We start from the raw sequence: 15,860 nt of genomic DNA on the forward strand, positions 1-15,860 counted from the left end.
TTTAGTACCATGTAGAAAATTTAGCTACCAATCAACGTTTTATCTAAAGATTTTAACAAAGCTCATCCTTAACTCTTATTTCAGTAGGAGCTTCAAAATGATTATTTTCTAAAGGATAAATAATATTACTATGAATATCCATTTATCAAGTTTGGTGACTGTGAGCCATCATGTGGTGCTGGGGTCTGAACCTGGGTCGTCTGGAAGAGCAGTCAGTGCTCTAAATTGCTGTTATCTTTCCAGCCCTGCTATTTGATCTTTTGAGATAAAGTCTCAGTTTGTAGCCTGGGTTAATTTCAAACTCATGGCAATTCCTATCTCAGTGTCCTAAATGCTGAGATTATTGGCTAACTCCAGGAACTTTTAAATGCCGCTTTCCAGGTTGACCCGTCCAGCAGGCCAGGTTATTTATGGATCTCAAGGAGGCATCACCTAAGAATAATGGGGGGTGAAAGAGAAAGGAAGCCAAGCACGTAAAGAAAGACAAAATCAGTCTGAGATGCGTCAAGGCTCCGTTTATTGCTGGCACGGTTTCATTTTTATAAGGCAGTTTTTGCAGGGAGGGGGTGAGGGCAGAGGGGAACAGAAAACTACCAGACCCCTGGTGCTCCAGGTCAAAGAGGAAGTAGCTGTTTTTGCTTTTATTATCTGTATAGAACATCTTGCGGTTAAGCCATCTCGAAAACTTACACCACAGCTGTCTGTGCTTTCTGCAGCAAACTGTTCTTATGAAAAAGGTGTGAAAGATTAACCAGTTCTTATGTCCTGGGGGTCTCTTGGTCTCTCACATCTCCCCCTTTCTTTTATATAAATAAGCCAATCGGGATTTAGGATCCAGGTGCTGGAACTTATAACCCGGGACTGACGATTATTTAGTGCCGGAGCAAACCCAAAATTGATTCGAGCCTAAGCTGGTGCAATGGGAGCAAGCCCTCAGCATGCAAGGCCTCAACATTAGGGGTTCTGCAGCTTTGTGGCTGTCGTCAAAGTCCCAACATGAGAGAGACTGAGCCTGTTAGAAGAGTGATGCTAGACCTTTACCCGTCTTTGGGTCATCCTCCCCATTGGAACCCCTTGTCTTAGGTGGGCCTAGGCTTAGACAATTCTTCCGTCACTGACTTTCCGGCCTTCTACTCATGGGGTATGCAAATTTAAGGCACCATGGGGATAGATCTGACATGGCCAAATTTAAAATTTTTTCCAAAATTTCCATCTTGGACCTGGGTTAGGGGGTGTTGTAAATCTAAGAGGGGAATGGGAAAAGAATTGAGGAGAGGGAAGGGAATTCTCTGGCAGTCGGTCAGCAATCATGGGCAGCAATTCAATTGCAGAAGCAGGCAGCATCTCAGCACAGGGCGTCTCTTCTTCAACCCTCAATTGGTGATAATGAACCTCAACAGGCTTTAAGGCAAAATCTATTAAAAACTTAATAAAACGGGTTAAACGATTGAAGGCCCAAGGCCCAAAAGAGAGAAGGACAGCAAAAACAATCAGGGGGGCTATAATAGTGGGGAGTAAGGTCGAAAACCAAGGGGATCCCTGCAACCAGGAGAAAAACCAGGACTTTTGGCTGTCAAGCCGTTCAAATTCTTTTTCACATTTGTCCAATCTGTCTTTTAAAATTTCCATGGATTCCCTTACCACGCCAGTCTGATCGGCTTAAAAACAACATTCTTCTCGCAGGGCTGCACAGAGGCCTCCCTCTTTTAGGAACAGGAGGTCTAGCCCGCGCCTGTTTTGTAAAACTACCTCGGAAAGCAAGGTGAGAAAGCTCTCTAGAGCCGCAATAGATTTTTGAATGGCTCTGAGATCTGTTGTCATTGCTCTTTGTAGCTCCTGTAACCGGCTAGTTTGCAGTAGGGCAGCTGTTTCTGTCCCTATTCCAGCAGCTATGCCACCGATTCCTATTAAAGTGGCAGTAGTCATGGTCAGGGGTTCTCTTTTTATTCTATGTGACATTTGTGTCAAAATGTCTTCTGAATAATATTTAACAGTGGGCCAAAGTTGTATCAGAATACAAAATTCCCCTGAGATATTAAAGCTATTAGCAAATACACATGGTGTATGGTGTCAGGCCAGTATTACATGCCCAATAGGTTCCTTCAGGAGGCACAAGATAATATTGTCCTTTATGGGGAAAAATGGTCTTGCTGCAATACGGAAAGAAATGTTGGGAAGCTTTTCCTAAACAGTATCCTGATCCTGTAACTTTGGACAAGGTAAGCCGATGTGGGGTTACTCTACATCTTGGCGGGGGTAAAATCTGGTTGGATACATTGGCAATAATAACAATCCCTTCATAATAGGGGGGTTCTGCTAACAGGCACAACCAACAATCTTTTGTTAAATTAGGATTAAATGTATTAAGCGCTAAATAGGTTCCTTGAATAAAATCAAACAAACTATCAATCGTTCTGGGAGCTAAATCAGGAGAAAAGGTTGTCTTTGCAGGGGGCCATAATTTTATTAAAACACAATAATCATAATTTAGCACAGCAGCCAAGACACAGGGGGTTAAACCGGTACTGCATACCCAATGGGCTCCAGAAGGAGCAACTAAATAATGGGGTACAACAGGTGGCTTTTCAATAATGCTGCATAAGGTTTGGTAAATTGGAGAAACATTTCCTATACAGAGTCCCTTTCCAGAGACCTCTGACAAGGTCACTCCGAGGTGGGGGGGAGAGTTACAATCACGGGGTTTTAAGGTATATACAGAATAACTCCCCATCATAGCCATCCCTTTATAATAAGAAGGTCTGATAACTAAGGGGATGGGCGAAGAAAGGGACTGAGGTAAGGGGGTGGTTAAACGTGAAATCTGAGTAGGCTTAGGACTGGTTAGATGTGGACTCTGAGCAGGCTTAGGGCGTCGCACACCATATCTCCTTTGTTCTGGGAGGACAGGGTTAGGCCCCACAGGTGTGGAAGAAAGCGCCTCTCTCAATAATTAAATCATAAAAGTGGCAGCGGGATGGAAAAAAAGCAATCTTTGATATCAATAATAACTTTAATATGGCCCCGAGGAAAGGCCACGGGTGTGGGCATCCCCGGTTGCAGGGCTCCCATAGGTACCATGGTTTTATTAACCTCCCTGAGGTCCTGGAGGAGCCTCCATTTTCCTGATTTCTTTTTAATCACAAATATGGGAGTGTTCCATGGGGAGGTGGATGGTTCAAGGTGTCCTTGACCTAGCTGTTCCTGCACCAACAATAGGGCTGCCTGAACCTTTTCTTGAGATAGGGGCCACTGATCTATCCATACTGAATCATCAGATTTCCAAGTTATTTTTTCAGCATGGAGTGCAGGAGGAGCAGTGGCCCTCAGGAAAAAGAATGAATAGAGGCAGCAGGTTCCTGGTCCTCCCCGAGGCCTCGTCTATCCGTCTTTTGTTTAGGAGTGATAGGCTGTTTTATTCCCTGTTCCTCCTTTCCTAGTCCTTTTCTTGGTAAATACCCTGTTTTTTAGCATCATTTTGGTGACAGCCTCATTACGACTCATCATAATGGCCCCCATCTGGGTCAGTATATCTCTTCCCCAAAGATTAATGGATAGGCCTTCCACAACAAAGGGTGTGACAGTTCCTGTATTGCCCTCCTTATCTCTCCATTGTAAGACTTTGGAACTCTGGAGGGTGTTTTGGCTTTGTCCTGTACCCTGTAAGTGAGTGGCTGTGGTCTGGTGTCAGAGAAGGGCTTAATCAGCCTGACCAGGAGCCATCTTGCTCCTTTTTCCTTAGAATCATATATGGCAGCAGAACCTTTCCCCCAGATAAAAACTGGGTCAGGCCCATTCCATAGTCCAGTTATAGGATCTTTCCAAAGCACTCTGGCATATCCTTGGTGAGTCTGGGGGTGCCAGTGTCTTTCAGCTGCCGATTTCCCTTGCTCACCAAGCGTCAAGAAGTTTAGGACAAAGAGAGCCTGTGCAAGTGCCAGCTTTTGATTGCCTTTGTGGGAAAACAAGGTCTCCTGTGCTCTTAACCATTGAGCCATCTCTCCAGCCCCCTTAAGGCAGCCTTACAAGCGGAATTAGCATTTTCAAATGCAAGCTGTTTTATAATCAATCATCAGTGCTATTTTCTCCCAAAATCCTTTCTGCGGCTTCCAGAAGTCTGGCCACAAATTGAACATAGGGCTCATTGGCTCCTTGAACGATCTTAGCAAGGGAAGTGCCCACAGAGTTGGAGGAATGGCTCGCCAGGCGGCCAAAACAACTTGTGCAGAGTTGGTTAAGTAGCCCTACAGGCAGCGTTTGTTGTTTACTTTCGGCTGCATATTTTCCTCGTCCTGTCAATTTATCCAAAGTCCATGAGGCTGTAGCCATGTTTTGTTTGTTAACATCTGCCTGGGTTTCAAGTTTTTCTATCAGCTCGGCCTTCCAGGTTAAATATTGGGCACGAGAGACCACTGACTAAGCAACCGTTGCCTGTTCAATGGGGATAAGATTTCCTCCTTGCCCCAATCCTTCAAAAATGGAAAGTGTAAATGGGGCTGCAGGGCCATAATTCTTAACTGCTGAATGTAATTCCTTTAAATGTTTTATTTTAAGGGTCTTAACAATGCGAGAACCATTCATTGGAGTGTCCTCCTGTGCCTCCTCCTCCCCTTTAGACCGAGACTCTTCCTCCCCCTGCCCGTCCTCATTGTCTGAGGTGGAAGACTCTGCCTGGGCACTAGGGGCTGTTCCCTGAGATCTAGTCATCACCGGGAAGGTGAGACGATGTTTGGCAGGAACAGAACGAGTTTTGGAGAAACGGGCTTTGGCAGCTCTGGTCTGGGGGAGCTCATCTGGAGATTTCTGTGGTGCAGAGGGCAGCGATGATGGTATCAATAAATCAACCTGCAAGGTCTGAATCTGAGAAGTCAGATCTTTAAGTTCTTTCTGCAGGGAAATAACGCCTCTCAACTGGGTTATTTGGCTGGCAAGGGACCGTTTAGTGGCCAACAGGCTGTCAAAGCCAGGAGTTTGGTAGGGCAAAGTCGTAGAGAAGGGAGGGGCTGATGGCTGAGTCCGATAATCATGGGAGGGTGCATAAGGAGGGGGCTGAGACCATTTAAGTCTCCAAAGATTATTTCTTTCCTCATGCGTCCTTATGGGAGCTACGATAGGTGGACTATGTCTTTCCCTCTCATATTTAATTGCCTCCCTCTCCAAATCAATCTCCTCAGCAGGATCCAACCAATCATCATCCTTGTCCTTATGAATAACTGGATATAGGGAGGGTGGAGGAAAAATGGGAGGTGTGGAGGGTTTGTCAATCAGTGGTGGATGGAGTTTTTTTTTGTCTCCGACCTTCTCATCCATCAGAGAGGAGGTTGAAGAATCCGGTCCCTCTCTTTTAAATGAAAAAGGCAGGGACACTTCCTTTAATTCCAACTCCTGTCCACCAGTAATAAAATCCTCATAAAGGGCTAAAAGGTGAGATACTTTCCCCTCCTTTCCTAAATCCTTAAAAATATCTCTAAATACCATAAAAACTAAAAAAATGATTCAGAGACCTCTTCACCATTTCTTAAAAGATCATTAATACTTTTTCCTACTTTATTCCATGTCAGGGGGTGAATGTCTGGCACATTCAAAATTAGCCAAGGACATTTCTCCCCCGTGTAACAGAAAAAAATGGAAGAGGTACTTTTTCTTAACTCTTATTCCCCTTTCCCGTAATATGCTCTTTATCTCTCTTATAAAGAGGGCCTCTTTAGAAGCTGACTTCCCTATTATTAATTGAACAGCAGAACTTACCTCAAGACGCTGCATGAGCGATGCAGAACGTCTCTACCAAAGATGCTCTGGGCCCGAGCCTTTCACTTTTGATTGGTGCTGTCCGGCGACCACCGTTCCTCGAGCCCCACGTTGGGCGCCACTTGACCTGTCCAGCAGGCCAGGTTATTTATGGGTCTCGAGGAGGTATCACCTAAGAATAATGGGGGGTGAAAGAGAAAGGAAGCCAAGCACGTAAAGAAAGACAAAGTCAGTCTGAGATGCGTCAAGGCTCCGTTTATTGCTGGCACGGTTTCATTTTTATAAGGCAGTTTTTGCAGGGAGGGGGTGAGGGCAGAGGGGAACAGAAAACTACCAGACCCCTGGTGCTCCAGGTCAAAGAGGAAGTAGCTGTTTTTGCTTTTATTATCTGTATAGAACATCTTGCGGTTAAGCCTTCTCGAAAACTTACACCACAGCTGTCTGTGCTTTCTGCAGCAAACTGTTCTTATGAAAAAGGTGTGAAAGATTAACCAGTTCTTATGTCCTGGGGGTCTCTTGGTCTCTCACACCAGGTCTGTGAATTTAACAAAATCCCCAGAACCATGCATGCTATTCTGCTGCTCGCTTTCTGTGAATTCCCACACCTGATACAGGGCGCGCTTCCTGTACCAGCCACAACTCTGGATCATTATCCTAGGAATTGAACAGACACACATACAGAGAGATCGGATCATTCACCCAAAGGGTAAATGTCAATCTTTATTCAGCACACGTAGGCTTATATACTTGGAGGCAAGAGGATGAGAGCCCCCCTCCCACCTGGGAGTGAGATCATAGTGTTGACCGCCAACGCCAAGTGGCCTGAGCCTCCATGCAGGGGGTAATGAGCTGGGAACCCTGACAGACAGACAGAAGGAGATTTAGGGCACCTGTGAGGACCTTCTTAGCAGGTGAAATTATCATAGCAATGACAGAAACAAGGCTTTTAACTCATTCCCTCTGGCTGCCAGAATGAGCAGGGGAAGCTAAGCTGGTTAGCGTAAACAATTCTTGCATCCTGTGCTTTGGCCTCAAGGAACAGGGAAGACAGGGCCCTACATGTCCCCCTTTTGTATAAAATATGATGACTAGCACCTGTCTTGGGGGGTGATGGCATCAGGCAGGCTCTTTACCCGTCGTGGGAAAAGTATTTCAGATCAAAATACATTCCTATCTTACTTAGGTCAGAGGCACCTCCCATACAATCCTTACCCGTCATAGGCTCACTAGTCATGCATTGAGTCCAGCCAGATTTATGTTGAAAGATATTTTGAGGCGAATGCCAAAAGGACTTGACCTGAGTAGTCCTGACTCCGGCTTCATGAGATCATGAAGGTCACGCTCCAGCATATATAAGCATTCCCAAAGGAAATTGCACCCGCACAATTTCTGAAAAATCTGCTCAGAATACAGCCCCTTGAGTAGGGCTACAGCAGCAGTGAATGGAGCCCCTTGAATAACTAGCCAGACTAAACGACAGCCAATTAGCAAATTTTGTATTCCGGGGTTCAAGAAAAAACAGCAAAAATCTATTTCTGTGACCAGCAGAGGTCAAAAATCCACACCCAGTTTGTAAAGATTAACTACAGTATCCAATTGTGAATTTGGCTTAAATTGAATGGCCATGGCATTTCAGCCTGTGTTGAGAAGTTACTCATAGTGCCCAGAATCAGTTGACAGGATAAGAAAAACTGATAGCAAGCAATAACTGACAGATCAAGGGGAAATCCAGTAGTACAGCAATTGTCCAGCAACAACAATATAGTAATGACTGATAGATCAATTGTAGGGAGCTGGGGGAATATGAATCCAGGCGCTGGATCACTTTTCAGGAAACTGCCAGCTCTACAGTAGAGGCTTTGTCCTCAGGTTTCTGGACAGATGTACAGCACAGCCATGTACAGCATGTAGCAGTACCCAAATGGATGTCAGCGTTTCTGGAAGAGACATAAACAAACTTCTTTCTCAAATTAATGCATGAACTGGACCACATTGTATATTGGGAGTAACAAAATACTCAGAACAAAACTTAGTTCAGCCAGTATAGACACCGACTGGACTTAAACTTAGAGACCTGTAGGTCTCTGTTTTAATGAGAAAATCCTATTGGCCTGTGCCACTGCAGCAGGCCTTAGAATTTGGCTGAATAGCCAACCTCAAAACATCTTTAGAATCAGCTCTGCCTGGAACTTTTTCAGGGGCAGAAAATAATTATTTGATCCAGTATATGAGCACTCACACAATTGGATAGAATTATTTAAATTGTTATCTTTATGGGGGCACATAAGTCTCCCATCAACATTAGAGAAATAATTAATAGGATCTGTAGAACTGAGAAGCTTCCATATAGCACAGAACAGTCAACAAGACATATCTGGCTAAAGACTTGGAAAATCTTTATCAGTCATCAATCCATATAAAAAATATAAGGACTCCAGAAAATAGTCCTCCAGAGAATAATTAAATAAAAATATATGCAATAAATCTAAACTGAAAACTCTCAATAGATAAACTTAAAAATGACTGAAAGACATTTAAAAAACTCTTGAGACTCCATCTTATTTTAATGATATGACCAAGATCAAATATTGCTCATAACTTATACTTAAGAGAAACTCCTCCACCATTGGTGGAAATGTAAACTGGCACAGTCTGGATTTTAGAAAATTAGGCAACAAACCATCTCAAAATTTAGTTATACCTCTTTTGGGCCTATAAACATAAGATGTTTAACCATGTCACAAGGACATGTGTTTAACCATGTATATGGCAGAATTACTTTATCAATATAGAATCTGAAAACAACTCAAATGTATTTTTTAACATGCCTGATAAATGAGATAGCCATAAATGTTATAAAATATCCTAGAGTAACTCTAATTATATAAATTTAAAAACCTGTATAACAAGAACTTTAAACCTTATAAGAAATTTAAGCCATTAGATAATGGAGAGATCTTTATTCTTTTGTGAAGACAGTACCAAGATAGCCAAATTGACAATATTATTGAAGATAATCTATGAATTTAATGTAAATGTCCATTAAATTTATGAAGAAAATTCAGAGTTTTGAATAAAATAATTTTTAACCTATGAGAAAATGCAAACTTAAAATCCTGTATAATTAAGGAACCTTTGAACCTATAATAATCTCTAACTTAAAATTGTTGAGATTTAAGTTTTAAATAAATCGTTTTAAATCTGGCACAGTTGAGCTATTACTCCAAAAAATATAATTTTGAGAAAACTGTTCTCCTGCTCCTAGCCTGGAGCCCTCTAAAAATGTGTAAACAACCTTTCTTTAAAAAGGAGAAACATTAGATTTAAAACAAGACAGTTGTGAGCTGCCAAGTGGCAGCTGGGGATCAAACTTGCAACCCCTGGAAGAGCAGGCAGCTTTCTCAACCTCTGCACTATCTCTCCAGCTCTCTATTTAGATGGAAAATCCTTGAACTAGCAGTTGGGCACTGCTAGCCCTGCCTGCCGCCCCAGGCTATTGGTCCACCTCTGTTGCCTAGGATACGGGCAACCTGCTGTCGGCATTTTTGTCCAGCCCCACGCGGCTCCCCAGCTATGGCAGCCCTCTGAGCGAGCCCAAGTGCGGCAACTGCCTGCCAAAAAACTGCAGGCTCGTGGCCTCTGTCAGCTTAAAGGCATTTGTGTGTTTGGCCCGGCCTTAGTCACGGGTTTCTCCCTCAGCCCCCGCCCGGATCAACCGGGAGCCCGCGCGCACGAGCCTCAGGGCTCAGGAACAGGGAGGGTGCTCTGCTGGCTCGGACTGCAGGCGGAGGCCCGCCTTGGCCCTTCTCCTGGAACCCCATCTACCCATCTACCGGAGCCCCATCTACCCATCCACCGGCTCAGGGCTCAAGGTCGGGCAGGCAGCTCCTGCCATCCCCGCCAGCCTCGCCCTCCACCCAGCTCTGGGAGCTGCCTCTGTCTGTCCACATTTTTTTCTCTCTCTCTCTCTCTTTTAGGCTCTTTTGCCTCCTAGGCTGTGGTGTGTGTCCGCGGGCCCATTTGTCTTACTAGCTATGGCGAAAATATTTGGCCCTATGCCTGTGGGCGGCCCGCTGGTAGCCTGGGCCTGGGAGCCTTCGCTGGACGCGCGGCCCTGCCCACCGTGCTCCGGGCAGGCACCGTTCCGCTCCCTCCCCTCTGTGTTTGTTCGTCCATCAGTCCGAGGCCTGCAGTTACATGGCCATCGGCTATTACTAGCATGCCAGCTTATGCTGGGCCCTGAAATCGTCTATAGGATCTCCTGTGCTGCCTCACCTTGATCCTGGTGCCTAACCTCTTTACAAAATCCAGCAGCTGATCTGCCCACTGGCCTTTTCGCTCGGATCAGACCTTTCGGCACCCATTCTTTTAAAAATCAAGCTAATTCACCCCCTTTACACACCTGCACATTTGCACACTTTGAAACTGGTCAGTTTTCTTGTGGGGTGACTCCCATGGGCTTTACTTACCCAAGACGCTCGTGGGTGAGTGAGTTCACAGATGGCAGAACATAGCTGTTTTCCTTCAATATCTCAGCGGTGCCTCCAATTGCTGCTCGCTTTTCTGTGAATCCCCACACCCGATACAGGGCGCTTCCTGTACCAGCCACGACTCTGGATCATTATCCTAGGAGTTGAACAGACACACACACACAGAGAGAGATCGGATCATTCACCCAAAGGGTAAATGTCAATCTTTATTCAGCACACGTAGGCTTATATACTTGGAGGCAAGAGGATGAGAGCCCCCCTCCCACCTGGGAGTGAGATCATAGTGTTGACTGCCAATGCCAAGTGGCCTGAGCCTCCATGCAGGGGGTAACGAGCTGGGAACCCTGACAGACAGACAGAAGGAGATTTAGGGCACATGTGAGGACCTTCTTAGCAGGTGAAATTATCATAGCAATGACAGAAACAAGGCTTTTAACTCATTCCCTCTGGCTGCCAGAATGAGCAGGGGAAGCTAAGCTGGTTAGCATAAACAATTCTTGCATCCTGTGCTTTGGCCTCAAGGAACAGGGAAGACAGGGTCCTACACTATTCTACCTGAATAGCCTGCATCCCTGAACCACAAATCTGCAACAGAACCTTCATCTCACCTTTATTGTTTACCATATCCCTGCATTGTCTTTAAAGTGATGTGACTTTGGACCTTGACTGGTTCATCCCTCTTTAGGCACCCAGGGATCACCTGATCCCTAGAGGTCACCATATAGTGCAGATGACTGGGTGGTAAATTACACTACAGCCCAGAACTCCGGAACTCAAGTCATCCCCCTGCTTCAGACTCTCTAGCAGTTGAAATTACTGGCATACACCACTGTACCTGGCTCCAGTACAACGCTTCCTGCCAAATCACCACTGTGTTGAATGCACTTTCTTTTTGATCTCTGGTTTGCCTTTAACTGTGCTCTTCATTATGTCATCCAACACCTTGAGCCCCTTCAGATAGAGATACAGATTTTTGGCTCCTGTGTTGTTATCAGCACCGATGTTCATTTGTGGCAACTGGAAGACCCAAAGAAATAAAAAGTTTCACATTGGAAGACACACCTTGCCTCAATTTGGATATCAGAATGCAATAGAAAGAAAAAAGTCCAAGTCTGGGAATTTTTACACAATACTATTTTACTGCAACCTTTACATCCTGTCCTGAGCAACAAATCCAATGAGTACATGATAGAAAGGAAAACAAGAAATGGAAAAGCAAAACAATCTTCTTATATAATAAACTACTGAAAATATTAAGTAAAAGAATATGAGACTATAACACAACAGAATGAGGAGTTTTATATTACAAATGAAAATGCAAAAAGTGGACTAAACTGACTCTTCACCAAACTCTGATTTTCTACCTTGTGGTTGACCTTTGCCAGTTTATCAGTGAATTCCCTGAGGAAGTGGCACAGGCTAAATTTAGCCACCATGACAGCAATGACTGGCAAAGAAAAGGATTGCATTGCGGAAATTCAATTTCCTATATAAGAACATTTTATAAATGTATATATACACATATTGAATAAAATATGGACAACATTTTTGAAAAGTTTGAAAAGTGCTTAAATTTAAACTACTTAGTTTTTGAGTGAGGAGAGCACACAGAAAAACTGACAAACGTCCAAGGCAGTCAGACACGCCTAGACCAGGAGGGGATTGTGGTCTTACTGCCCAGACCAGCACTTTTGATACGCTACCAGAGTGGAAGCCAGAAGACCTGGATCTTTTCTGCACAAGCAAACTTAGAAGAGAGGGAAGCACTGGGAAGTCAGAGTGGGCTTCAAACAGAGGGGCAGAAACCGTGCACACAACAGAGGGGCCAGAAAGGAGGTGGCTGGAGAGACCCGTCTTTGGCAGTAGGCAGAGAGGGCACAGAACAGCTGCGGCATGGTGTTTGTTACAGGGAGTGTTGAGCTTCTTTTCCTGTTCCTGGAATAAAATAAGCTGAGAAAACCAATTCAGGAAGGGGAGGTTATTTTAGGTCACAGTTCAAGGTAAGGAGCTGTCGGCACAGGGAAATCAAGGCATCTGGAGCATTAGAAGTAGACGGTCGCATGGCATTGCATTGTGTCCTCGTTCAGAAGAGGAGGGGGATGCATGCATTCTAGCGCTCAGCTTACTTTCTCCATGCCCTACTGTAGAATTCCCAGCTCAGGGAATGGTCCGCCCACAGTTAAGATGGGTCTCCCCACAGAAATGACTATAATTAAGATGCCCAGAGGCCTGGTCTCCCAACACAGTATATGCCATCAAACTGATAATTAACCCTAATAACTATCACTGCCCCACCCCTTGTCAACTCAACACTCAAATATATCACTCCTTCCTAAAGGTTAATAATCTTTATAAATTTTTAATTTATTGTTGGGGTGACATGTGGAGGTCAGAGAACAGCTTTTTGGTTCTCTCTTGCCATCTCTTTATGGCGCCTGGGGACCAAACTCAGGTTTCAGGCTTGTGTCACAGATGCGTTTACTCTCTGAGCCCTGAGCTGGCTTACACACATCACTTCTGAGCCATAACTTTCCATCCCTTGCTCCCATCGTCTCAAGACCATGCTATAGTATAAAATACATCCATCTTCTCTGTTTCCTGATTGCAGACGTGACATGCTAGCGGCTCTCAGCTCCCTCACCTGGATAGCCCTACCATGGGATAGACTATTTCACAAGATATGTACTTATGAGAACAAGCGAGAAGAATAGAAAGTAAGTCACTTAGTATAAACTGAAGGAAGTATGGGCTCACCAAGTAGTACAGAAAATAGCCAGTAACCAGGCATGACCCCAGCGAAGCTTGAAGACAGTGGCACATGCCAGTAATCTCAGTCTTCTGAGCCTGGAGTAGGAAGAATGCCACGAGTTCCAGGCCAGTGTGGGCGCCTAGCAAGACTCTTCATGAGAGGTTTTGTTTAGCTGGGCATAGCACCACAGGCCTGTAATCCCAGCACTTGGGAGGTGACAGCAAGGGGATAAGGGGTTCAAAGCCAGTCTCAGCACTTTAGTAAATTCAAGACCAGCCTAGGCTACGTGAGATTTGGTCAAACAAAACAAAGAACAAACAAAAGCAAAATTAAGGAAAGAACAATTTTATTGACTGACACAAAATTCTCTTTAAAAAATTTACATCTCTCTCTCTCTCTCTCTCTCTCTCTCTCTCTCTCTGTGTGTGTGTGTGTGTGTGTGTGTGTGTGTGTGTGTGTGTGTTTCAAAACAGGGTTTCTCTATGTAGCCCTAGCTGTCTCCTGGAACTCACTCTGTAGACCAAGCTGACCTTGAACCACTGAGATCTGCCTGCCAAGTGCTGGGATTAAAGGAGTGTACCATCACTGCTGGACTTTTATATGCATATGTGTGTGGGTTTGTGCTTCTGAGCATATTCGGTCAAAAGAGTGTGCCTGATCCCTTGGAACTAGGGTCTTAAGGAGCTGTGACCCACCAGAAATGAGTACTGAGAACTGAATTTGAGTTCTCTGAAGAGCAATGTGTGCCCTTCCTCTTGATGGAGCCATCTTTCCACCCCTTCAAAATCCTCTTATTAAGCAGTAATAATATATTGCAAATTAATTGTCTATCTTTGCCTTATTATTTCACTTCTACCTCAAGACTAAAAAGCAGCAACTCGGTCTGAAGCCGCCAGTGACGCCCTTTGCCAGGATTTGTGTTTATCTGGTGCAGATTCAGAAATGGGGTCTCAGTGGCCCCTTGCATTCTTTGGTGTAATGAATTGCAGACTTAAGGATTGGGTGTTGGATTCTGGTTTGGAACCTGGAGAAGGGGCCTGGAGAACAAAGTGGGGAGAGGGGAGTGGCTTCTAACTAGTTCTAAGAATCTGGCCCAGCAGGAATTCCTCCCAGATAAAGGCCAAAGCAGGCAATTCCTGAGTAAAGGTCATGGGGAAAGTTTATCCTGAGGCTGTTGGGATTTAGGGTCCTGAGATGAAATGGATTCAGCACTGAAGTTCAGCGATCTAAAACGTTTCCCATAATCCCTGAAGAAAGCAATGAGCCCAGCTTGAGAGTTTCAATAAGAAAGGACACACTGCCTCCAAACAGAAGTGAAGTGGGTGCTAGAGGGAAAGAATGGGGGCTGGGTGGGTGGGCGGGGGGGGGGGCAGTGGCATGGGAATAGGGAAAACCAGGATTTATGATTCCTCCCGGCGGGGGCGAGGCTGAGCGGATTCGGAGACTGACCGACCGCTTCTTCTGGGGGCTTAAGCAGACTCACTACATCTATAACTGCGTCTAGACAGAAGTTAAGGAAGCCACCTTGGTGGCTGCCATGGCTTCCCTGCTATCTTTCACTCTTACAAGGTGTCATTTCAGCAGTGTTTTATTGCCTGCTTTGTCATCAGTTTGAAGAGATTATTAGGTCAGGAAAGAGACCTCAGGCTGTTAAGGGAAGAGTTTGAGATAGACTTACAAAGTCATTAAAAGATGAATACTCTTGTGGGACAGCAAATACCCTTTCCCCACTTTACTGTGTGTTTGTGTGTGTAAGATATTAATATTACACATACATCAAAAAGTCAGCAACTTCTACACCTTCAACATTTTCCAAATATATACATTTAAGCTTCCTTTTCCTGGGAGCTGGTTGATGGCTCAATGGTTAAGAGCACAAACAACTCCGATTTGGTTCCCAGTAGCCACATTGTGTAGGGTTTTCTTTTTTTTCTTTTGAGTCTGAAGTAATTTCTTTGGAGACTGGAACTAATCTGTATTATTTTTTTTTAAATTGATTTTTATTGAACTCTACATCTTTCTCTGCTCCCCTCCCTGCCTTTCTGCTCCCCCCTTTAACCCTCTCCCAGGTCCCCATGCTCCCAATTTACTCAGGAGATCTTGTCTTTTTCTACTTTCTACTTCCCATGTAGATTAGATAGATCTATGGAAATCTCTCTTAGTGTCCTCATTGTTGTCTAAGTTCTCTGGGATTGTGGTTTGTAGGCTGATTTTTTTTCTTTATGTTTAAAAACCACCTATGAGTGAGTACATGTGATAATTGTCTTTCTGTGTCTGAGTTACCTCACTCAAAATAATGTTTTCTAGCTCCATCCATTTTCCTGAAAAATTCAAGATGTCATTATTTTTTTTTCTGCTGTGTAGTACTCCACTGTGTAAATAAATATACCACATTTTCCTTATCCATTCTTTGGTTGAGCGGCATTTAAGTTGTTTCCAGGTTCTGGCTATGACAAACAAAGCTGCTATGAACATAGTTGAGCACATGTCCTTGTGGCACGATTGATCATCCTTTGGATATATACCTAAAAGTGGTATTACTGGGTCTTGAGGAAGGTTGTTTACTAATTTTCTGAGAAATCACCACACTGACATCCAAAGGGTTTGTATCAGCTTGCATTCCCACCAGCAATACAGAAGTGTTCCCTTTTCCCCACAACCTCTCCAGCATAAGTTGTCATCAGTGTTTTTGATCTTGACCATTCTTACAGGTATAAGATGGAATCTCAGAGTTGTTTTGATTTGCATTTCTCTCATGACTAAGGATGTTGAACATTTCCTTAAGTGTCTTTCAACCATTTTAGAGTCGTCTGTTAAGAGTTCTCTGTTTAGGTCTGTGCTCCATTTTTTAAGTTGGATTATTTAAATTTCTTGAG

At 44.2% G+C, this 15,860-nt stretch overlaps 1 long non-coding RNA gene across 1 annotated transcript; it reads right to left on the reverse strand.

Annotated features, from left to right (window-relative positions):
- Nucleotides 1-495: 495 nt before the first annotated feature.
- On the reverse strand, nt 496-10,511 carry LOC146893665 (uncharacterized). Its single transcript, XR_015003311.2, has 2 exons — nt 10,215-10,511; nt 496-7,682 (listed from the first exon to the last, which is right to left on the reverse strand). It is a non-coding gene; the product is annotated as an uncharacterized LOC146893665 (long non-coding RNA).
- Between the last annotated feature and the right edge of the window lie 5,349 nt (nt 10,512-15,860).

The sequence above is a fragment of the Myodes glareolus genome, chromosome 7 (genome assembly GCF_982192425.1).
Source record: "Myodes glareolus chromosome 7, mMyoGla1.1, whole genome shotgun sequence".
NCBI lineage: Eukaryota > Metazoa > Chordata > Mammalia > Rodentia > Cricetidae > Myodes > Myodes glareolus.